Source organism: Sceloporus undulatus, chromosome 4 (assembly GCF_019175285.1).
Source record: "Sceloporus undulatus isolate JIND9_A2432 ecotype Alabama chromosome 4, SceUnd_v1.1, whole genome shotgun sequence".
NCBI classification, from domain to species: domain Eukaryota; kingdom Metazoa; phylum Chordata; class Lepidosauria; order Squamata; family Phrynosomatidae; genus Sceloporus; species Sceloporus undulatus.
Window position 1 is genome coordinate 243,696,066 of NC_056525.1, and position 26,204 is coordinate 243,722,269.

A 26,204-nucleotide genomic window follows, 5' to 3' on the forward strand; every position below is an offset into this window, starting at 1 on the left:
AAAAGGAATGATATAAAGTGATTTGAGTCAATAAAAAGAATTAAAATGAACAGAAATTATGAAGTCCACTTGTAAATATGATTATAGCAAATGTTTACCTTTATTTATAAAATCTCATGGATTTTTAACAGAGCTCTCTGCTTTAGAGTAGGGATGTAATTCTTTGCTAATTTTGTTCTTGAAGGGAGCAAAGAGTAATTTGGAGAACCCTCCCCAAAAAATAACTTTTTTTGACTGCAGTTTGGGACTTATTCTGTATAAAATTTGTATATGGGTTTTTTAGGGCACAAAGCACAAAAATACAGTTTGAACTGGCAAAGAATGAGATTCTACCCAATCCTACTGTAGAAATTTCTTTCTTCGCAGAAATATTTTTTGTGAAGAAAATGCTATAGTTAGGAGTTATTCTGCACAAAATTAACACACAAGGCTTTTTGCAAAGAAAACAGCATTTTCTACACAAGAAACATTTCTGCCCAAATAACAACTGCAACAATAAATGTGTACAATTCACATAATTTGAACACAAAACGCTGTTACCTGTGCAGAAAATGTTTTTATTCTGTTGAGGGGGAAAATGTGAATTTAACACAGAATAATGCCAAACTGTAAATATTCATGTTAGGCCAAAATTCTTCCTATCAGGGTTTTTTGATACTCAAGAAACCTGTTTTTCCACCATTCTCCAATATTTTTGAATATTTTCCCCATCCCTACTTCTAAGTTTTTGCTTTTCATATAAGCAGAGTAGGGAACAAAAGAGTGCACATCCCTCTGAACTGTTGTTTAGAATGTTTCAATGGTGCTATTGTTTGTAAGGAAGAGTAATCTTCTACCCTTTTTACTTATCCTTATAACTCCCAAATCTTTTCCTTATGTCCCAAGAGCAAATTTTGAAGGCAAAATTGGGCTCAGATACAGTGTGCTCTTTGGTGCACTTTGTCTTCAAAATCTCCTTTTTTGGTGTACATAGAAGAGTTATTATCAACTTCCTCAAGTAAATACAACGAAGTCTTCCTTTTTCCCATGTTGTATATTTCTCAGCAGTAGGAAATGCTCATATACACCCCTCAATTGATAAGGTATTTTGAACTGGGGAGAGGAGTGGAAGTTATTTTGACCAGAGCAAACGCATAGAAAAGATGGGAAGACAACAGCAGACATGTCCAGCAACACAAACATGATCCAAAGTAGTACCATACATATTATAGGAATGTGGAATGTCAGAAGCATGAGCCAGGGAAAGCTGGAAATAATGAAAAAGAAAACTGAATGCATAAATATAGCAATTCTAGGACTGAGCAAGCTAAAATGGACTGGTATGGGTCACACTGACTCAATAACTACACAGGATACCAAAATCTGTGGATGCTCAAGTCCCATTAAATATAATGGTATAGTGAAATGGTGTTCCTTATATACAGTGGCCAAAAACAAGGTTTGCTTTTGAAATTTATATTATTTTTTAATATTTTCAAGCTTTGGGTGGTTGACTTGGTGAATTAAAACTCTGTGGATACATAGGACCTACTGTACAGCTGAGCACGAAAGTTAGACTTGTCCACGCCATTGTATTCCCGGTTACCATGTATGGATGTGAGAACTGGACAGTGAAGAAAGCAGATAGGAAGAAAATTCATTCATTCAAAAAGTGGTGCTGGAGAAGAGTGCTGAGGATACCGTGGATGGCCAAAAAAGACAAACAAATGGGTCCTTGTACAGATCAAGCCTGACCTCTCCCTGGAAGTCATGATGGTTAAATTAAGGCTGTCATACTCTGGACACATCATGAGAAGGCATGACACATTGGAAAAAAACAATAATGATAGGAAAAGTAGAGGGCAGTAGAACGAGAGGAAGGCTGTATGCTAGATGGATAGACTCAATCACAGAGGTTACGGGATACGTTTGCAGGACCTGAGCAGAGCAGTGGAGGACAGGGGGTCTTGGAGATGTCTCATCCACAGGATCACAGTGAGTCAGGGTCGACTTGAGGGCAGCTAACAACAAAACGGTTTTTCTTGAAACAGAATGTGGACCAGTGAATAAAGGGCAAGGAAGAGGCCTAATTGAGCAGAGATCTAAAAATCATTGGGTTTTTTCCATCTATTCTACAGCTTAATTGTGGAGCCCTGGCATATACACTGTTTGTTGTAATGATAGTAACAGAACATGTATAAGAGATTGTCTATGACATCTTCACAGTGGCAGTTTTGAGTTAAAACTACTTCTCCCCTTCCACCAAGAACATTTACTGCTGATGGCTAATTATGTGCTGAAGAAATTATTTTTAACAAACAGAAATGATTTAACGACTACTGTTTTTATGGCTCAATCCAATATTCACCAAGCTTCTGCAAACATAATTAGGAACTGAAATGTTGATTGCTACATTAGGAACAATTTGCTTTATATATAGCCAAGCTTCATTCACCCAACAGTTTTGATATCCCATTCCAGTACACACACAGAGAGAGCTTCATTATAGTTTTCATAAAGAGTCCAATGCTTGTTAGGCCTTGAAACCTAAGAATATTTACTAGGCATTTAAATGCCAATTATGAGAGCCAGTATGGCGCAGTGGTTTGAGCACTGGACTATGACTCTGAAGTACAGGTTTTGAATTCCTGCTTGGTCATGAAAATCCACTGGGTGACCTTGGGCATGTCACACTCTCCCAGCCTCAGAGGATGCCAATGGCAAACCACCACCTCCACAGAAACTTGCCAAGAAAACCCTGTGATATGGCAAGGGTAGCCATACGTCAGAAACGACTTGAAGGCACACAAAACACACACACACATAAGCTGGACATACTTTGGAAAGTGCTCTAGGTGCTTCCACTGAACAGAACATACATATACATAGAATGTCATACTGTACATCCCTAGTCATTCCAAAAACCAATTTGTGATGCAAGAAGTAAATGTCAGAAAAGTCCTGGAGTAAGAAAGTGGGAAAGAGAGCTGAACCAGGATAATCACCACTACTCCGAGTTTCCACCTCCTCAAACTTTGGCAAAACAGTCTCTCTGGTGAACTGTAGTTCTGCAAGATAATCGTGTTTCCACAACCCTTTCTGCCCAAAATCAATCTGGGTATAAAGAGAAGAGGAGTCAAAGGAGGCCAGCGGTAATTGTACCTCTCTGTGCTCAGGAAAAAAATATCATTCAAAAAGTCAGCTAAAGAACAGAAATAATACCTAGATGTTATTGACCCACCAGGTAATCCATGTCAAATGAAAATTAGTTTCAATGCAAGGAAAATGTGACTGGTTTGGAAATGGTAGCAGACAAAAATAAATATTAGAAATATTATATTAGCCTTATCAAAGTATGGGTTGTAAACAGAACATCTCTAGGAATCTCTAGGTCCTCCAATACTCTCTATGGTCAACATCCACCATACGCTGAATCGTTTACCACAAAATCGTTCTGGTGGACAAACAAATGCCTAGAGAAGTGTTCTCTCTAGGAATATCTAGGTCCTCCAGAAAGATTCTATGGTCAATTTCTGGCAGTGTTGCACTAGCATCTGGAGATTGCTAGAGACACATATTAATCAAACCAACAAATAATCAAATCCCCAAATGTCAAAGCCACAAATATGGAGGGCCAACAGTATTATTTTTACTATCAAAGTGTCCAAACTCTACTTATTTAAATGAACAGTGATCATCCAGTTACTCAATTAAACAAGTGTTCAGTAAACTCAAAGCTCATATACAGACTTTTGACAAATGAGCAATCAATTAAGAAAAACTACAAAGAGCAGGTCTAAGAAATGAGAACTAGATAGGAGTTAGAATTTTTTCTCATTTTTATTATTCCTCCCCCCAATTAATAATATAGATACAACAATATGTCAAGTTCCATCATACATTATTAAACCAAATCACCTCTAAATAATCTATCTGTGTATCTATACCTTCCTCAACTAATATGTGACACTTATTATTTGTAGTAATAAGTAATATATGTATCTTTCTTCAACTGAGATTTTACACAGAATGTCACATAAATTAGCTACTTGGACAAATAAATTTAGCCACCCATTTACTGCACACAAAGCAGATTTTAAATGCACACTCTGCAGATGATCACTCAGCTTCCGTGACAGTGGAGAAAATTAACAGTTAATTAAAAAGAACTATGATCTACTGCTAATTTATTGTTATATGACTGTTTTATAAAAATTACTTCTCAAAAATGTATTGTATTATGAAATGCAATTACAGAATGAAATTAGTTTAAAAAGAAAAAAACCTCCAAAACCATTCATAGACTAAAACTGGTTTAACAAAAGAAAGGTAAAGGTACTGTTAAAATAAGATTGATCTGGAGGGAAAACTGGTCATTTTCCCATTAATGCATCAACATTCTATTAATTTCACAAACTTTGCACTTACAGATTATTTTTCTAAACATGAATGGAGAGATAAATTTAGCCAGAATACTGATGTTTCTAGAAGTCTTCATAGTGAGTATGTATCATAAGAATCTTTAAGCCTGCATTCTTAAAGTTGGCATCCATAGAATAAAGCAAGGCATATCATAACATAATTCTGGGCAGCCGTATTGGCCATATAGCAAAGTACAATACAGTGGATCCTTGTTATATGCTGGGGTTTGGTTCCAAGACTCCCCTTGTATAACAAAATCCGTGTATGCTCAAGACCCATTAAATATAATCACATAGCAAAATAGTGTCCCTTATAAAAAAAAATGGAAAACCAAGATTTGATATTTGAAATTTATACTTTTTTTTAACATTTTCAAACCTTGGATGCTTGAATCAGTGTATAAAAAATCTGTGTATAAGACAGGCCGACTGTATCTTCCAAAACCCACAATACAGTGATACCTTTATGAAGCCAAATAAAAGGCACATTATACATGTTGCAAACTTTAGAAGCTCCACTGGCTTCTTTATCAGGCAAATATGTTAAAAATTAAACCGGAGAAAGAAAGAAAAATGACTATGTTAGTCTTAGGCCTGCATTTTGTCAAGATCTTGTGGTTGTTGTCCTCAATTCAGATGGTATAGAAGGATATTGATGGAGGCATGCCCATTCTCCTTCTGGTCATGTGAATACTGGGAGATTCTTAAAATCCAGAAAATAAACTTTAAATGCCATTAGCAAGACAAAAAGCTATTGCCTTTAAAATCCAGTTTGCCTTGGATCCGTTGTGAAGGAACAAACCCCTTTGTTAGGAAAAGAATAATGAATTTCTTGGGAAGCCACCATGCTTTTGCATGGAGCCAAACTTGATCTCAAGGTCAGTAGCTTTTTTGGTTGGCCCAATAAAGGCATCACTGTTTTGTGGTTTTTGGATGATATAACATAATTCTGCTTGTGAGTTAAGTGAGGCTTACTCCCAGATGCATATGCTGGGCAAAGTAAGATATAGGAAATAAAATAACTATGGAAAAATGCAGCTATATCAAGCTGGTCATCATCCTATGTTTTCCTGCAGTTTTTATAGGTAATCCTTAGTCTATTTGCACACAGTAACTATTTGCAACAAGGACTTAAAGGATTTCAGGTGTATAAAACAGTGTTAAAAATATACATCCAGAAGAATAAATTATCCTTACTACTCTCAGAGTAGTTCAGAGACTAACTTGACAAGAATGAGGGATGTAACAGAGATATAGAGAACCATGACATGCTTAAGATCCATGAGGAAGAACAGTGAATGTGCTGAGGCAGACATTTGCCTTGGGTTGAAACCAGAAGCCTTTCCTCCATCCCACGTGGTTTCCTTAATCACATCAAATAATGCTACCGCATGTGAATATTTACTTTGGAATCAAACCATAACAGTAACATGGTCAGCATGAGAAGGCTAGCAATAGGCATATATTAAGTCTGCAACAGGGCCTTCTAGGTGAAGAACAACCTATTTTGTGCAGAAGTATTGAAAAAATGGATTTGAAGGAACTATTTAACAGTCAGTGCAGTTTTCCTTACCCCTTTATGATTAAGGCTTACTTCAGTTAAAAATGCCAGAGGTTCTCTTTAAATGTTGTTAGGCAACGGCAAAGTTTGCCACTTACTAAATTTGTCTTACAATAAAATCCATTTATATTTTTTGCTGGTGAATATTTTATACCCTCTAAGCACCTTCCATCTCAGGTGATCATGTTTAATGAGATAAGGCGCTATTTTATTGTGCCAATTGTTCAATCTTAAGCACCCATTGTTGCCAATTTAACAGCATGCGAAGGAAAGATTATGTACACTTTGCCTCTGATTAATTTTGTACACCATACATTTACTTTTGCATGCAGCCCCTGTACCCCAGCACTTTTTAAACTTCTATTATGACATTTTGGAGGTCTGAATAAACATAGAACCTGAAAGAGGTATCCTTTCAAATGACAAAGTTTTTTTTAATCTGGTAAGATTTTGGGCTTAATGTAGTACAAGTACATGGAGCCTTGTCAACAATTAACTCATTCCAATTTACCGTTAAAAACTGGCCCTTCAAAAGTACTGACCTCTTCAGTCTCTAATTTGTAAGAGAATAATCAGAAACTGACATTCTCTAATCTTTTTTGTTTGTTTGTTTTTTGGCAACAGCTCAGCATAAGCTTCTTAGGGTAAGGCTCCATGTACTTGTACTACATTAAGCCCCAAATCTTACAAGACACGGAAATAGGGTGCTTGGCCATATGGGTGCAGCCAGGCACCGTTACCTCATCAGACAGGGCAACTGGAGGGCTTCTCAGATGATCACCTGCTAGAAAGGTAAGGAGTGGTGTGCCAGTCCCAGGAGCTGGGTTGCTACAGGGATAGATGTGTGAACTTCCGCCTGTCCCCACACCAACCCAGGGACTACCCTGGGTGAATACTGGGGCCTGGATAGTATGGGCTCAGCTATTCTTGCCTGTCTGCTCAGGCCCTTAGTCTTCCCTGTCAGAGGACTCTGATGCCATACAAATCCCAGGATTCCATTGTATGGAGCCATGGCAATTAAAGTGGTGTTAAACTGCATTATTTTTGCAGTGCCAATGCTGCCAGTGTCCATGGATTTCAGTTTACCTACATCAATAATCAAAGGGCCAAATTCAACACTTATTGAACTTGTCAGACCAAGCAAAAGTGTTTGGTTACTAAGAGTGAGAGTGTAGTAGGATTATTTTTTTAAAAAAACAACCTTTCAGTGTGTTAAGGTGTGTGGTATTTTCTCAGCCAAATGAAAATTCATCTGTACTGAAAGCTGTTAGGGTATTTTGTCAGTATTCAGATTTAAAGTACTTCTCCAATATTTCTTTGACCAAATGGGAATTTGGGTGTTCTCACAATAAAATAAATTTTGGTTTGCAGATAACCTACTGCCAAGCCAAATATGTTACTTCTGCTTTGTTAGATCATAGGTTTTCAACAAACAACAACAGCAATGATGACAATGGTGGATATTATGACAATAATATTTATTATATTCCATTGTTTCTTCAGAGCATCTAAAAAATTAAAGCACAATGAATGTTTTAATTAAAGCACATTTAATGTTCTCATCAAGACTTTATAACAAAGAGGTGAATAGCCCTAGATGCTTATAATTTATTTTCAGAGTAATGATAGGTTTTGATACAAGCTAGCTGACATTCCAATATATAAAAAGGCATTGCATATTAAACTGCATGCCCATGACACAATGTTTGACTTTTCATTATCTAATTTTTATATCAGAATTAGCATAAGGAACAGCTTCATTCTCATTTCATTCCTACTCCACAGGCAGAGAAAAGTTTTGCTCACACTGCAGGACTAAAAGGGATAGGGGGTGGTTGATATGATGACCTCTACTATACACTCCACAAATCTGGGCATTAGTCATTAAAGCTTTGTCTCTAGAGGCCTGAAATCAGCCTCATATTGCTTGGAGGGGATTAAAAGAATGAACTGCCAAGGAATTCATTAGTGATGACTCAAGCACAGACTATTATTATGGAAATTTTTTGTTACAGGTCCCTCTGCCTTTTAATGAAGTCAAAGTGAAAGTCCTCTTAGAACCAGGACCAAAAAGGAAATGTGGATGAAGAGACTTACACAAATCAACAAAAGTATTGCTGTACAATATTATACTTGAAAAAGTCTATTGCTTAGTTCTATACATGTATCTGAATTTATTTCTAACCTTTATTTCCAGAGTGACGTTTTTAAGGTGTTAGTTATGACCTCTGTCAAAGTGAAAGGGCAGCATCCAGAGATGAGAGGAAAATGAGACTGCATCTGGTGGAGTGCTAAACTTCTCCCAGTAGTAGCATTTCTACTAACTTTATTTTAAAAAGATGGACAGGGAGGGGGGAAGGAATGTGGCAATATTCTTAAGTGAAACTGGTTTTTATTTTAGAATGAGCTTTTTGTGGGTATAAACCTACTTCTTCGGATGTAGTACAACGTGAAATTAAAGCCTTGAGTTACAAAGCATTATATACAGTTGTGGAAGTGGGATAGGATCCAGAATGATGTAAATCATGTCCTTTGCTCTACATTTTCAAAGGGTTGGGTAAGGTGAAATAGGTGTTTCAGATCTTTACAGTGGTCAGTTAGTATGGATGTGAGAAAGCAAAAAATCTGCTTACCAAATATCAGCTTCCCTGGATTCAACACTCTCTCTGAGGGGATTCCTTTTGCTATATGCACAGCAATGTATTAATAATAGTACACCATGAAGCCACATGCCTCTGCTAATGGGTTGGAATTTGTGAATATAATTTATTTCAACTGTTTCTCTTTATAGTCTTCCACTGCAATTTCCTTATTAAGAAATAATATTCCTTGTTAGGACTGTCCAGGAAAACTGAAATGTTATGAAATGGGTTTTTGGGTATTGCCATTTGTAATGTCAAATTTTTATCCATTTCTTCTCTTGTGTAGAGACTGTCCAATGCAGTGTAGAGGGCATTGCTGGTATAAGATGGCATATATCATAATGGAGGAAAAGGATATTTTATATGCCGTCTCATGCCAACAATACCCCTCTACACTCTACTTTGGACAAACAAGATGAAAAGTTTATGATGACCTTTGATATGACCAGAATATGTCAACCTCAGTTTAGTCGTCATGGCTTCTAGGGAGAGTTCAGGATTGATTTATTCTGGGACCCATTTATTGGTCAATTTAGCATGTATACTGAGCATTTCCAATCTGTGGGCCATTGTTTTGTTTTCCATATTTGTTGACAGATTTTAGTTAGAACTGGAATAGATTCTGTCTCTATAGAATGAAGCAGCTGGTATGCCATCTATTCCTGGTGATTTATTTCTCCCAAGTGCTCTGAATGCAACTTCCACTTCACTTTTTCAATTGGAGGTTTGTCTTTGTATGGTTTGTGTCTGAATGGATGTTCTCTTTCAAATAGTTCCTCTATGTATTCTTTCCATCTTGTTGGTGGTAGAGTTGCTCCCCACTCTTGGTTTAAATTTCTCTTTAATTTCTTGGATCTTGTGTGAGAGGTCTTTTCTTCTTCCTTTTTTGTTCTTGTCATCTTCTGTTTCTCTGCATTGATTGATACGGTACTACTCCTTGTCTCTGCACACAAGTCATTGAATTCAGGGGTTTGACTTTATTTCTGTCACCTTTTACTTTGGCTTCTGTTCTGTCCTTAACTGCTTGAACTGTTTCAGCTGTCACCCTTTGAAGTTTCTCTTTCCTTTTGGCTACTGATAGGGTCTCTACTCAATCAATCAATCTCTAATTCAAATGGCTCATAAAATAATTTAAAGCGCTAACTGCAGATTATTTCCCCACACCTGTCTCATTCAGGTGGTATTTATCTCCAGGCAACTACAAATCACTGGGGAAAGTCCTCTTGCCACTTTGGCAAGGAGGATGCCTGGTAGCACACAGAGATACGTAAAGAAACAACACTGCCATAAGACTGTGATGCTTATATAGTTAGGTGCACTATATTAATCAAAACTTTAAATATTTGCATAGCTTTACAGTAAGAAAATTAGCTAGCAGTTTAAGAAGGCAATTCAGAAACCATTTAAGACTTATGGATCCAAATTAAATGTCAGACTCTTCCTTGTGTGTGTTTTCAAAGCTTACTTCTTTGTTCATATCCTAAGAATAGAGGTAGGGATAAAAGCTGAATGTGGGCTATCTTAAATTTTGTATTGGTGGAGTAACTTGAGGTAGGATTAATATGGTCCTCTAAGTGTGTCCAAGGCCTAAATCCAGTTATTAGTCTCCACCTAGAGGTAATGCACAGAATTAGTAGAATTTACTTATGTGTTGACTTAATCCAGTTTCCATTGATTCAGTGGGTCAGTTGTTGTAGGGACTAACATTTGATTTAGACCATTAAAAGATGTAAGAAACAAATATGTTTGGGTTACATCTTTCAGGTTCTTGCCTTTAACTAGTACATTTTGCAACTAATTGTAATGTTTTTTGATATATATGGTGTATAAACCTTAATTAACTAAATATGCCAATATTAATATCTTGTTACTGTGGTAAATCATATTTTTGATCCCTTGGGGAAGATCGTTATACACTTCATTTTAACACATCTTAAAATTGCTCATCCTCAGGGTTCTTTTGGATTAAAAATATAATAATTGTTTACTTCCATAAACTGTAAATATTTGTATCAGATATTTTAAATGTTATAATACATAGGAGAAGAAATCATTCAGATATACTTCCTTACTTTTGGAAAGCTGATATACTGATTGATTTTCCATATATACAGGAAACATGTTAAAAGGATGAATAATCTGATTGGTCTTTCCTTGTTCTCCCTCTCTCTCTTTTTATTGGACTGCAATTCAGAACCTGTATATATGATTGACATGTATGATTTACCTTTGTTATTTAATAAGAAAAATGTTCCCTGAGTGTAGAAATGTAGCCAGTTGGGAAAAGACAGAATTACATTACATTCAGAGAAATAGGCCAAACAGAGAGAAGGCGTAGCATTGTACATCATGGGTATTTACACCTGTAAAGAGATCCAAGTCTTAAATCCTGAAAGCCATGTTGGGAGCATCAGGATAAAAATTAAAGGCTACAGAAACAACAAAGATATCATTATGGAGATGTACTACAGATCCCCAAGCCAGACTGAGAACCAGGATGATGCCTTCCTGGAACAGAGGATTGTACATTCAGAAAGGAGACACAGAATAGTGGTGGGGGATTTTAACTCACCTGATATTTCATGGAAGTCAGACTGTGCCAAAAAATGCTAAAATGTGTAGTCAGTCCTCCTTACCCACAGATTCTGCATCCACAGATTCAACCAACCACGATTCAAATATATTCACCAAAAATTCCAAAAAGCAAACCTTGATTTTGCTGTTTTATATAAGGTGTAATGGCCAGCCAAGATCAGCTCTCAGAGGATGAGGAGGAGGATGAGCCTCCTGCAGAGCAAGAGCTGATTGAGGCTACACCAGGTGGCAATCCTGCTCTGCCAGGTCCCAGCTGTGCTCTCTCAGCCCCAGAGGAGGAGGCCCAACCAGGTCCTAGTGCTAGAGAGGGGCCTCCTATGGTACAACAGCCTAGTGGTGACTTTGGGGAGGAAGCTTGCCTGGAGGTGCCTACGTTCAAAGAGAGAAGGTCTGAGAGTGCTTGCAGGCGCAGATCCAAGAGGATTGCAGAGAGGCAATCAGCCAACCAGCCTCAGGTGGCACGGGGGAGAGTTTCCCCTACTTAAACTGTTGAGAGACCGTCACTGTTTGCCACAGTTTATTGCATGATCCCTGGGTGTGATTGCTGCTAGCACTGGCTTCTCATATCTTGATTCCTTGTTGCTTTGACCTTGGACCGGACCCTTGTTATCTTCTGGCTGCTTTGAACACTCTGACTCCCCAGTATCCTGACTTCGGCTTGGCTTTCGGAACTCTCCCTGTGCCACCTGAGGCTGGTTGGCTGATTGCTGTGCTTCTCTGCAATCCTCTTGGATCTGCGCCTGCAAGCACTCTCAGCCCTTCTCTCCTGAACGTGGCACCTCCAGGCAAGCTTCCTTCCCAGAGTCACCACTAGGCAGTTGCACCATAGGAGGCCCCTCTCTAGCACTAGGACCTGGTTGGGCCTCCTCCTTGGGGCTGGGAGAGCACAGCTGGGACCTGGCAGAGCAGATTGCCATCTGGTGTAGTCTCAATCAGCTCTTGCTCTGGAGGAGGCTCATCCCTCTCCTCATCCTCCGAGAGCTGATCTTGGCTGGCCATGACATCAGGGACATGTTTACTACACCTATTATATCTCGTGGGACTTGAGCATCCATGAATTTTGGAATCCACAAGAGTTCCTGCAACCAAACCTCAGTGGTACCAAGGGCCCACTGTCTGGTCCTTTGGGGGAGTACTACCCATTTAAAATAGGATGCCACCCCTCACTCAAGACAATTTGAACACAGATACTTTGTACAGATTAAATATCAGCTTGTTTGCCCTCACCCGCAACATACCACACACCACAAACAATATCTCCATTCAGGATTGGCACAGTAATGAGGATAAGGCAGATTAAGGGTATCTCCTCTTGATGTAATATGCACATGAACCCGTGTGGTGTAGTAGTTTGAGCGCTGGACTATGGCTCTAGAGAGACCCACGGTTCACTTCCCAGGTCCGCATCAAACCCACTGGGTTATCTTGGCAACTCACTTCTCTCAGCTCTCGGGAAAAGCAGTGGCAAACCTATTTTTAATAAACTTGGCAAGAAAACCCTATGATAGGTGTTGTCCTGTTGCCATAAGTCAAAAAACTCCTTGAAGGCATACACAACAATACATGACACACACCATTAGCATGTAATTGGGACATGCCTCACTTAAACAAAGTATATGAACCTGGGGTGCATCTACATGTAGAATTGAAGTTTGACTCCACTTTAAGTGCTACAGCTCAGTCCTATGGAAGTCTGGGATTGATAAACTAGAAATCCTAGGATGCTGTAAGAAAGTGGTGTCACCCACCCACCAATTACATGTAATTGGGATATGTCTCACTTTAAACTATATACATTCATCCCTCCATATTTGCGGCTTTGATATTTCGGATTTTTAATACGTTCTCTCCAGGAATATCTAGGTCCTCCCGTGCAACTCCATGGTCAACTTTAACTAAAGTGGCACTTAAAGACGGAGAATTCTAAAGGAACACTCCACTAGACATCTGTAGCTCCTCCAGTGCATTCTATGGTCAGTTTCGTTGACATTGACCACAGGCTGCATTGGAGGACCTAGGCTTCCTAGAGAGGTGTCCTCTCAGGTAAAAACATGGTTTTTTTGTTATTTGCCGTTTTCCCATTTCACGGGGATCTTGTGCCTCTAACCCTAGTGAATATGGAGGGACAAGTGGAATATAAACATTGTAGAAATGATGCAGTTTGATACCACATTATACGCTGCTGCAGCTTCATCCTCAGAATCCTGTGATTTGTCATTCTACAAGGTCTTTGGCTTCCCTGCCAAGCATGCCAGTGCCTCACCAAACTACAAATTCTAGCTCTGTAGGATGGAGCCCTGACAGTTAAACTGTATCAAACTGCATTATTACTTGTATAATTGTCTGTTGAAAGTGGTATATAATAAAATTATTTTATATTTATTTTTATTATTATTATATATGCACACAGTCATTCACCATTGGGTGTGCTGCTCACTTTCAGCACTGGTTCCATCTTAAAATCTGTGAGGGGGGGACGCATACGACAAAAAGAAAAAGTAAAATAAAATATTAAATTGGAAATTTGTTGATAGCAACAAAGCCTTTTATTTGTATCTGAGCTGCCACTCTGTTACATTTAACAAACAAGGTTTTGTTAACACGGTTTAAAAATATAACACGTTGGGGAATAACCTCCCAATTAGCAGCATTTGCCACAAGCACCTTTCTCAGATAAATTTTATGTGTAAAAACTGAGATAGTTACTATGCAACTAAAGACAATTTCCAGCTCTATTAATGAGAAGTGTGCTATCTGTCAGAAAAAGAAAACCAGATGCTGTTGCCGCTGTCACCTATTTAAAGATTTTTTACTTTTCCATTCCTTCTACTCAAAAGGGGGATGAACTACAAGAATGCTCAACATTTTTCATTATTTCACACCCATCTATGTCAGATTTTTGTGTTGTGGATGAAAGGTAGATCTACAAAGATCTATCATACTACATTATTATAGATTTTGCATTTATTTTAGATACATTTGGAAAATCTGCCCACTTAGCGCAATGCAAAGCCTAACTTGTAATCAAACTTTAACGCCTGTTTCTATGTATTAAAATAAAATCCACTAGACTGATCCTCTAAAAACTCTAACCTCATCGAGTGACTCTATCTTGGCATCTCCCGTGCTCCTTCCTACCTGGAACAGTTTCTCTTTCATTTGCACAGAAAAAAAATATATTTGGAACAAAATGAGATATTAATTTTCAGACCACACTTCAGTATTTTGGCTTTTTCTCCCTGAAATCATTAGCAATCGTTTCATATAAAACAGAAAGCCATATTAACTTCCTTGTATGTTTGCTAGTTTATGCAAAGGTGTTCATTCATATGTCCAATTATTACTCCAACCATGATTGCTCAAATTCTTTCACAGGCTAAAATCTAAAATTTTGAACATAAACTATACAGAAAATTCTCAGATTAAGACCCTAAAATCTAAAGTGACAAGTTCACCATCCATACTCTTAACCATACTCTTAAACCAATATGAATCCCATATTGGTAAAAAGGAGGTCATAAAAGCACCAGATACTGACTGGTCACAATGAAGAACATGTCAACTATTTATTCTTACATACCGTATATTAGAAGAAAAAACACCAGCCAGGTGGGCAGTGCATGGCTTCCAGCCTCTCCTCTCCAAACTCTCAGGCTTATTTCTTTTAATTCTACATTTCTTTTTCTGTCATTTCCAATTTCACCTTTTTACATTAAGCCACCTCCTTTTAAAAATAACAACAACAGCAGCTTTATTTTAATAATATAATAATAATAATAATAATAATTTTATTTATATCCCGCCCTTCCATGGATATGATCAGGGCGGCGTACAAAAATTTTAAAAACATTACAAGACAAGGTTAAAATCCAATAATCAGTTAAAAAAATACTACAAAACAGGAACAGGAAAACAGTAAAATAAAAGCACATGGCAGGGGCAAAAAAAAAATAAATAAAAAATAAACATCAATCCAGGGTCAAAGAGAAAGAGAGGGAAAGGGGGCAGGAGAATAAATAAACAAATTAAGGTGGGAAGGCCAGCCGGAATAGGTATGTTTTTGACTGTTTTTTAAAAACAGCTAATGAGGCGGCGGAGCGAAGCTCTGCAGGAGCTTATTCCAGAGGGAGGGGCAGCAGTAGTAAAAGCCCTCTGTGAGGTCGCACATGATTGGACCTAGGGACCTCCAACGTTTAGTCCCAGTAGTTCTGAGTGTGCGAGGCGGATTATGGGGAGAGGCGGTCCTCCAAGTACCCTGGGCCCAGCCCTTTAGGGCTTTATGTCAAAACCAACACCTTGTATTGAGCTCGGAAGCGAATAGGCATTTTAAAGGAGTATGAAAAGGAAAACAAGGATGAACTTTATTTCTACCTAGCCTGCGCCAAAATTGGGACACGAAGTGTTTTCCATTTAAAATAGGTACAATACAATTAAAACATGCAAGGATCAACCTGAAAATTAAACTATTCACAAAGTTAAAGCAATTTAAAAACTACAGTTTAAAGGATAAAAAGCATATGTGTGGAAAAATTGCATAAAACAATAAAGCTAACTAAACTAAAACTAATGTAAACAACAATCACATTAAAAACCATAAAGAACTTAAAGAGTTCAAGCATGTTTGCTCTAAGCCCCATTTATTTGTCTTTTTAGCAGCCACTGGTATTGCAAAGTCATCCCCAGCAACATTTCAATGAGTGGATTTTCTTCCATCAGCTTTGTTTTCTGTCATCTCTTGTATCAGCTGATACTTCCAAATATTCTTCAAATGTAGTCCCATGGGAGAATGCATTCAGTATAGGGGCAAAGTTGTTGCACTAGTTTTAGGTGTACAAAAACCATGCCTGACCACTAGAGAAACCTGGGTTTCCAGGCTGAAGGCTGAAACCTCACGACCAGACCAGCAGCACCTCTGCCTTGCCTGGATTATGTTTCCATTTATATGTTTATTATTCTACAATTCTTTTACTGATGTCAGTAAAAAAAACTGATAAACATGTCCACAACAGTGGATTTACTTATTTTTTAAAACCACTTTCATTGGTAATATATTTGTTTGCTCAGTAAGTTGCAGTCCTCTAACCTGGAAATAGAGCATATTCCTTGTCATGTTTAGGCAGGCAAGTTAAAGAAAACAAAGGCCCTTACTGAGCAGGCAATACCTGCCATTCCCAGAGAACAGAATACAGATGTATTCTAGCTTTAAACAGCCTATAAGGGACAGCCAAAACTATTTAGCTTAGCAGAGTTCATTATTTTTAGGAAGGTATAACCACTATAAAGGTCAAATATCTGTCAAAATTTTCCATGATCCCATCATCTCTGCATAGCCATCAGCTAATACTTTTTCATGAGGTACAAAGACATATTGATGCCAAAGGGGTTGATCTTACTGCTGGAAATGATAAATTAATATCATCCTCCCACTTGCTCTGGTGTCTGACATACATTTCAATTTGGAGAAAATGAAAAAGAAAATCTCTAGTTATGCAGAAGGGAGAATAAGTCATTTGAAAAGAATACAGATGACCTGGCAAGCTGTGCCCACCACAGTGTTGAGTTATAAATTTCCCTCAAGGAAACAACAACCCAATACCATCTACTTGATCTCTCTGATGTCCAGTGACAGATTATACAATTCTTACCAGATTTCCAACAGATAGCACAACCTTACGCTTCCAGGTTTTCTAACTGTCCAAATGCTCTTTTTAATGCAATAAACAAAACAGACAATCCAGTCTGTTTCCTACAAACAGTTACTTGAGTTTTATAAATCTTTAAGTCTCCCATCCTAGGCGGAATTAAACTGAGCAGGAAAGAGCTTGGTATTTAAAGGAGAGCAAGTAAATATTATCCTACATAGTTGGCCCTGTGAATGTTGCCCAGTATTTCTGTTTCATCATAACATGGGATATTCTACCATGAGTTTCCTAAACTCTTTGATTAATACTAAACAAGGATTTAACAGGAAACAATCCATGGTATTTGGTTAAGTGAAGACACAATTTTGGGATAAAAAATAATTTAAAGACATTGGGCCTCTTGCAACATCATTTATTTAAACCTATACTCACTAGGTAACAGCAAGCATGAGCTTGGTTAGCAGTACTGACAAGAATATAGAAACAATTGGCTTAACAAAACACAGTGCATAAATCAAGCACAAGCTTACCTCTACTAGTGATGCTGCTTTTTACCAAAGGCTTCTGGATACACATGACTACAAGTACGCTCCTTCACAGATGCACATGCATGCCCACTTCTCCCTCGTGGAAGAGAAAAGCTTCCTAGTGGTGCCAGCACAAGAGATATGGCTGCCAGGTATGAAGCCTCCTAAGCACCTCTTTTTCTGCTCTACACATTACTTGTCCTTCTCATCTGCTGTCTTGCTGGAAGTTTTTTATAAGCAGCAGCAGCGCCACTGAAACAATGCTGAAGCTAGGAACCATATTTAATGCTGAAGGCAATGAAAGGGCATGTGGAGGAAAAACACAGACTTTTATTATCAGGTTGCAGAGGCATGTCTACAAGTAAACAGTACTCCAGAAGCATTATTTACTCCATGTGCATCTGAGGGATCTAGGAAAGAGGACAAGCCTACCCTACCCATATCTCCTAGAACCGCTTACAGCAGGCAAGGGAAAGAACAGCTGCCTCCATAATCCCTTACCAACCATGCAAGGAACAGAAAACAAAGACAAAAGGGGGGGAGCGGGTAAGCTTGTCTCACCAACTATCCCCAATAACAATAGCATGTACATTTCTATACCACTTATAAGTGCACTAAAGCACTCCCTAAGCAGTTTACAATGTGTAAGCCAATTGCTTCCAACAAGCTGGATACTCATTTTAGCAACTTACAGAAGGATGCATGACTCAGTGGACCCTGGAGCCCTGTCTAGGATCGAACTCACAATCTTGTGGCTGTGAATGGATGCAGTGCTGCACCACAGGGGCTTCTGTGCATCCATGTGCATCTGAGAGAGCTAGGAAAGAGGACGAGCCTACTCTACCCATATCTGCCAGAACCATTTACAGCTGCCAAGGGAAAAAGCAGCTGCTTCCATAATCCCTTACCAAGCATGCGAGGAACAAAAAACAGAGACAAAGGGGGCAGCAGCATATCAAAAAAGTGTAGATCAGTAAGACTGGCCACTAAAATAGAAATCATAAGGGTGGAGTCTGGTGAAAGAAACATTAATCCCTGAACACATTCAGGAAGTCTTCAAGTGATCTGTAGAAATGAAAAAAGTTTGTATTTACTTATGCAACGCTTGCCTGACCCGATCGTTTCATTTCACACATGCTTATTGCTAGTTTTGAACAAAATCTTTGCTGAAACATCTTAAACTGTTTTTGGTTTTTTGCTAGTGTCAGAATCTATCACTATTCTTTCCTTTTTTTCTGCTCCTGGTACCAAATTTTCGGTTAAAGATAATGCACAGGAACACATTTACTTCATTCATTGAGGTACCGGTGACATACCTCAAAGTACAGGGCATGAGAGAAGAAATAAAAGCAATAAAGGTAATCAGAAATAAACAGAACATGTAAGCTAGAGTTTCAAGTTCACTTTCAGCTAGTGCAGTTTTTCTGTGTTTCCACTAAGCTGTTATTTTCAGAATACTCCCCAATAAGTGGACTTCATAAAAGCTTTCTTACATTCTAACAGTTAACAGGTTTGTTCTACTCATATAAATCAAAGAGTGCTCTAATCACCACAGAAGAAATTTCACAGCCATAATTGTGGTAACATTTATTTTAGGCCAACCAAAAACTCACAACAATCTTCTTCCTACATATTCTACATGTTAGCTTCAGATACTATCTGAGCAAGACTATGTAGACTATCAATTTAAGTTGTTCAGGCACCCCCCCCCCCCCCCCCCCCACCCACACATTGGTACTGGAAACTGTTGAAGCTGTTTTAAGTACTGTTCCAATTAATGTATAATAGTTTCTAAATGTAAAAAAAGAGAAAAGGTAAATGCCAAGCCCTATATCCATGATGGCGAAAACATGGCATGTGTGCCATGGGTGGCACACAATGCCATTTTGCCAGGCATGGGCCAGGGACAAGGAGTGCCTGTTCCTACTCCTCCCTGCCTTTTTCTGGCCTCCAGCTATCTCACAAAATGGTGGTGGGCAGAAGGAGCCGGAGGCACGTGCCTTTGGCTCCTCCTCCTAGTCCTCTCCCAGCCTTCAGCTGCCTCTTCAAGACAGCTAGAGGCCAAAAAAAGGGTGGGAGGAGGAGGAGTGAGTGACTGTCACATGCCAGTTGCTGCTCCTTAGAGATCTTTCCCAGCCTTCAGCTATCTCCGGAGGGACAGGAGGAACGGCCGCATGCCGGCTCTTCTGCTCCCCCTCATGGGTCCTTCCTCACCCATAGCTGTCTCTCCAGAGCCATGGAAAGAACAGGGACAGGCTCTCAAACACAGAGCAATTCCATGTTTTTTAACAAACATTTTATTCAAAACTAACATTATGTACATGTGAAATTAAACAACCAGATCAGGTAAGCCTTCCATAAGTAAACAAAACCATTTTGAATCTTCTAGAGACCATTTGAAAACTTCTTCCAAAATGCAGGATAATTTTTTTTTCTTTCAACAGCCTCTACTTTTTTATGATTACATTTTGGTGGTAAAACAAAGAGCTATCCTATTTTAATACGCCTTTTAAATATGCTTTTTAAAATATTACATACAACCTTCCCTGTTGCATGTAGGCACACACAGCTGCAGTAGGATCATGTAGAGCAGATCTCATTCTTTCTCAGGTCAAGCTTTAACTGCACTATAGTTTTTTGTGGGTTTTTCATGCTATGTGGCCGTGTTCTGGAAGAGTTTATTCCTGATGTTTAGCTGGCATTTGTGGCTGGCATCTTCAGAGAATGTTGGTATGGAAGAGAGTGGGGTATATATATACACTGGGAAGAGTGATTTATGTTAATCTATGTATTGTTCTGTTGTTGAATGGCAAGGCTTCAAGGTGGGAGGATATGCAAAGAGGAATGTGTCTGTTTAGAGATCAATTGTCTGCTGGGAAAATCTCTGATCCTGTGTGGTTTTCATTTGCATTTTGCTGGGTCTTAATTTTGATGTTTTTTTTTAAAGACTGGTAGCCAAACTTTGTTCACTTTAAGGGTTTCTTCTTTCCTGTTGCAGTTGTTTTTCCCGGTGAAACATCAGAAATAAACTCTTCTAGAACACGGCCACGTAGCCCAAAAAACCCACAAAAAACTATGGATGATGGCCGTGAAAGCCTTCGACTTCACATTTAACTGTACTGTTTACTACAAACAGTGCCACAATCTCCACTGAAAGTCTGTCTTTCTCCAGTTCTCCTTTGCCATCAAAAAGCCCTCTAGCTAGACAGAAGACAAGAACGAGAAGTCTAAGCTCGTGTAAAAAGACTTTAGGGAAAGAAGCTTCTTTGCCAGTGGTATTGTTAACTGAGGTACACCTGTACTTGGATCATGGGCATACCACATTTTTGTTTGCCTGCACTAATAACTTTATCTGGACCAGGCAGATCACTGCTTTTTAGGCTACCAAAATGTGGCAGACTGGCACATTCCACCCCCTCCCCCCACCACCAATGTGCCAGCTATTATCAGTGCTACATGTAGTCCAATTTGGTACAATTGTGTCTTTCTTTCCTGGAAACTCTCCATGGAGCAGTAGCCAATGGTTCAGGGGCCAGGGATTCTGCTACCATCACTTTAAGTGGCAATGCAGGAGGTCAATGAGGTGATAGCAAGGGAGAAGGGGTGAGAATATTTCTTTCTTCCTCTTTCTTCCACTGAGATAACCACAACCACCTCAGATTGCTCATGTAGCACTGTACTTGACAGGTCCACTTCTGGTGAAGAACAATCCGTCTGTACTCTTTGCTTCCAGAGCTGCTATTTATTTCCTCTGCCCAGAGCTCTGGGACTCGGATTTTTTTGGTGTGTGATTAAGCCTCAACTCTGTATGGTTTCTCAGATTAACAGTTCCCAAGATCTTCTCTAGCTGCTGCCAAAGGAGCTAACCAAATAAGAAAACTAGATGTTTTAGTATGGATGGAAAACTCCTGAGGCACAGAGTCTCTGTTTACAGTTAATTCTAACAACCAGGTTAAGGACCATTAGAAAAGACTGTTGCTACTTCATATGCTATACTGGAAATCAGATAGTCTCCCCACACCAAAATTAACTTTCAGCTTACAAACAGCGCTTATTTTCCCTGCCTACCTGAAGAATGCATCTCTTTCACAGATAAAATGAAGTAAAATGCAATCACTGTAGCAACAATCTGTATAAAAACCATGCGACAACCTCGCTTCCTATAAGACAAAGGGGATAGCTTTGGGAGTTGAGTGAAGCTCTACTTTGCTGCATCATTCTTGCTGGAAACTCTGTCCGTCAACTTGGCTGTCCCATTCCAAACCAGTAGTGAAACCTGTTCTTTTAAAAAAAAAAATATTGGATTTATATCTTGCCTTTTGCCCAAAATGAGATTCAGGGCAGCTACAATATATCTGCTCTTTCAGGCCCTACCATGTGAAGGAAGAGAGGAGAAAAAATTGGTCTGCATCTATGTGACACCTTTTCAACTGACAATGGCTATCCTATCAGCTCTTCATCATCCATTCTCTAGAGTAAAGATAACCAATGTCTTCCATTTTTCTTCATAGAATTTGTTCTCTAGAACCCTCAACATCATTCTCAGCTTCCTCTGGACACAATCCAGCTTATGAAATTGGTGCCAGAAATATACATCCTCCTCAGCTTTTAACACAAGACCTAAGCAGAACAGCCATAATACTGCTGAAATTAATCAAGAGTATTAGGATATTCTCTAAAAGCTCTTCTTTTCACCCTATCTCATGCATTAAGAAAATATGATAGAGGTTGGGATGGAGGGCTAATATAGAAAGAGATCATCTTTGAAATACGTGGGATGTATTGTTTCCCATATGTACTACCGTACCTGAATGCAATGTTGACTGCACAGACAAAGACAACCTCATAACTGTAATGTAAGGAAATATTTGGTTCATGTGCAGTTCTAGATGGATCTATACTGAGCTGAAATTACAATGATATTTTAGGTTCATTTTTCTTCTTTTTAATTAGTGCTTTTAAAATATTCCCTTCCTGAATATACCTGAAGGATTTAAAAAGCAACAGCAGTACAATAAATGCAACAGTATGTAATTTTGTGAGGTTTCTCCTAAGAACATATTTAAAAAGAGGTTTCCATTATAAAGTGTAATGAGAAAACCTGTACAAATATTGGCATATGAAAAAGGTCATTACTACCTAAAGGGGGGAAAGCAATTCTATTTTTAAAAATGGAAATGCTGCATTGCTACATCTGCCACACAAAGGTATTCTGGAGTACTAGATATTACTCTTAAGTAAACTCCATTTCTAGCACCAGAAGCCAGAAAGATCAGAGAGAACAATTAGACAAAAAAAAACTCTCTTCCTGTCTCAGGTCTATTCAAATGTTCAAAATATGAGCCAATCAGGGCACTTAATATTCATCAAAGAGAAAGAGAAAGCACTTCTCTCATATGCCCTAAAATTATATTCTTTGTACTAAAAGCAAGCAAGCTAAAACCAGAGAATGTGCTCTGAGTTTCAATGATGAAAGTTAATTCTTCTGCTTTTCATATTTTACATAGCAGAATGTCACCTCTGCAAAGGGTTCTGGATGGCCTCTTTATTGGATAGAGAGAATTGTACTGAATAAAAACTGCAAACAGCTTTTTAGTCACATGCGACTACTGACAAACAAAATACAGACAGTACAATCAGACAGAATTTTTTCATGGTTATCACACCACCTCCCATTAATACCTCTCCTGACACTGTATACTAGGAATAACATATTGAAACTTTGAAAACATGAACATGGACTTTTAATGTAATGGGAATTATGTAAACACATCCATATTTATGTACATCAACCCTGCTTCCATTGATCTGACTTAGGTAGAAGCTCTGAAAAACATGAAATGACCTCAGTGTATTAGCTGCAAGGCTCCTGGGCCATGATTACATACATAATAGCCAAACTGTTTCACCTTTTTTAAACAGATGTAAGACTTTAAAAGGCTCCCATGAAAGCATCTTTGTAGACCAGGGATAACCTATGTCATTATTTTATTCTCGAATTATATATATCTAGCACATTTTGGATGCTCATACAGTTTACATAAATATTCTTAAGGAATCCTGGCATCCACAAGGCTAAGTAAACTAGCAGATTTATCTATACCAGGCAAAGAGACCTGGTGGCCAGAGAAATGGTGATGGACTATTAATCTTAATCATCCCGCAACAATGAAGTTACCAACCATGATGGCTGGGGCTGACAGAAGGACCGCTATCATGGGACAGGGCCACTACACTAAAACAGATTTGAAAGTGGTCTTCAGGAGACAAAGACTTTGGCACAAAGGTAAGCTTATTAAATGACTAATGGGTTCAGCAGATATTAAGAGTGGGGAAAGACTACTTCCCAATGCCATCATACTTGGACCCCACAAGCTACAAGTAGGAGTACCCCAAAAAGCCAGTAAGCCTCCACCCAGTGACCCATTCCATGTACACACATCTCATGATGGAGTCCAAAGGATATGTCTTTGTTCTTAATTTCTATACTTATTCCCATCTCTGCCCCTATTCTGGAAGATACTCCAAGGTATTAAAATGCGCAGTAGAGATGTCGAAGTGTGATTTTAACCAGCTACCTAGTAAGGGCCAGGAGGAGGAATCTCTCTTTGAGATAAGGTTGAGGAATGTGGAGCAATTGGGTTAGTTTTGAGACACAAAGGGTTGTGCTGAAAGCTTTTGTGCTAATCTAACTGTAGCTCATGTCTTTTATCTACTTGGAATGGTGGACAGGACTGGTATAGGAGCCTACTTATGCCCACTTTTGTCAGTTTTGTGACCGCTTGGGAGTGGTTCATATTCAAAGATATACTTAATGAATTACAATATAGATCATACTGACACACAGTGAGGGCTTCAAGATATTATCTCTCCTAGTTGGCTTCAGATGAGCTAATATTTTAGTATCCATAAACAACAGAGAGATCAATGTTCCCTTTCAGTTTATACCAGTATAATATTTATGAGCAGCCTCTGGCTTACTGTGTCACACAGCCCTTGGCTAGAAACACACTGCCAACTCCTACATGAAACAGCAGTTTTAGGGGAAATTATCTGGCAATTTCTATAAGTAAGCAAAGTAAAATCTGTCCAGTGTGAAGTAGAGAGGAAAACAGATTACAAGGCAAGCATATACTAAAAGCAAGATATATGGCATCGGAGGGAATACGCTTTCAAACAATGTAGTATTTATTTAATTTTATTTAATTTTATTATTATTTTTTGCAGGAGCAGATAACTATGTGATATATCATGTTACACTAATGGTAGAAAGAATGAATACCACTTACTCCTTCTAGTGATATCATATGCCTTCAAGCCATTTTAACTAACTAGGTTCCGCAGTATTTTAGTTTTGTATAACTGATTTTTTTTTCATTTTTTAGAATCATTGTTGCTAGTCTGCTTTGTTACTCTTGTTATTGTTGTGTGTTTCTGACTAATGGTTCAAAATATTTTGTATTTCATTTGTTCAAATACAGAAAAAGCAACAGCAACAAATCATTTATTAAAACTATTTCCCAAATGTAAAAATTACTTTGCAGCCAATAGTGCATAAGAATCATTTGATGGAATCAACAAGGATATAAATTTTTCTTCTTCTTAACAAAGATCTCTTCCAGCTCACAACATTCAACAATAACTGTACACACTCGTCCCTCCAAATTCCCTGGGGTTAGGGGCACAGGACCCCTCATGAGTGAAAAAAAACCGCAACTAACAAAAAGACTATGTTTTTACCCTCTTGGAATCTCTAGGTCTTCCACTGCAACTCTGTGGTCAACATCTGCCAGACATTGACCACAGAATTGCACTGGAGGAGCTAAGTGGCATGTTCTCTCTAGCAGCCTAGTAGAGTGTTCTCTCTAGGAATCTCTAGATCCTTCAGTGCAGTTTTTTCTTAAAGTTGACCATAGAGTTGCACTGGAGTTGCACTAGATTCCTAGAGAGAACATATTAATAAAATTCATGGATAATCAAAGCTGCAAAAGTCAAAGCTGCAAATGTGGAGGGATGAGCGTACAGTTGCCCCTCCCGATTCACGGGGGATCCGTTCCAGACACACACACACCGTGAATCAGAAAACTGCAAATATTCAAGCCCCCATTGAAAATAATGGCTGCACGCTCCTGCACACACAGCATTCTGTCCTTCCTGGCTTCCCGTCTGTGGAAATTTAAGACCGCGAATGGGAAGTCAGCAAATCTGGACGGACAGCTGTATATGAATACTCTATATATCTGTATGATTCAGTGGCTTACTGGATAACAGTACATAGATGGCGACACTGCAAATATATATTGTAATTCCGGATTCTCTAACCAAGTATTCCCCCCCACCACAAAAAAAATCCAGGAGGATTAAAAAGCTACTATTAGCTCCCATTCTCATGTTTTTATCTTACTGTGCCTCCTATACAATTACAGAAAATCAAAAATATAAAAAGTAAATCCACTGCCTGTTCCCATATCCTCCCAGCACTAGGAATATGTCACCCCACTGTTCCCATGCTGAAAGTCTATTTGCCATAGCTGAACTAACATGGTAGGAACAACTGCTATCAGTAAAGCATCTACCCAAGGGAAGTCCATGCACCAACAGCAATTTCAGACAAGGGATACTGGAGGAAGAGAGGAGCTCAAGGGAATGAGGCAATTGCCAATTCCCTACTTTATCCTCAGTATAAGGTCAGAGTGGCCCCATTCTTATAGAGGCTAGGTAATTTTGGGTGGCATATCATTATTATTACAACAGCTTTTGAGATTACTTATGGAAAGCTGAACAGAATACTACTATCCTGGATACATAACAGGATCTAAATTACAGGCATGACCATA

General features: G+C 38.6%; 1 protein-coding gene across 3 annotated transcripts in view; it reads right to left on the bottom strand.

The window, feature by feature from the left end:
* The window catches only part of TRAPPC9 (trafficking protein particle complex subunit 9), a 368,614-nt gene that overhangs the window by 233,965 nt on the left and 108,445 nt on the right, over positions 1–26,204 (bottom strand). The window lies entirely within an intron of this gene.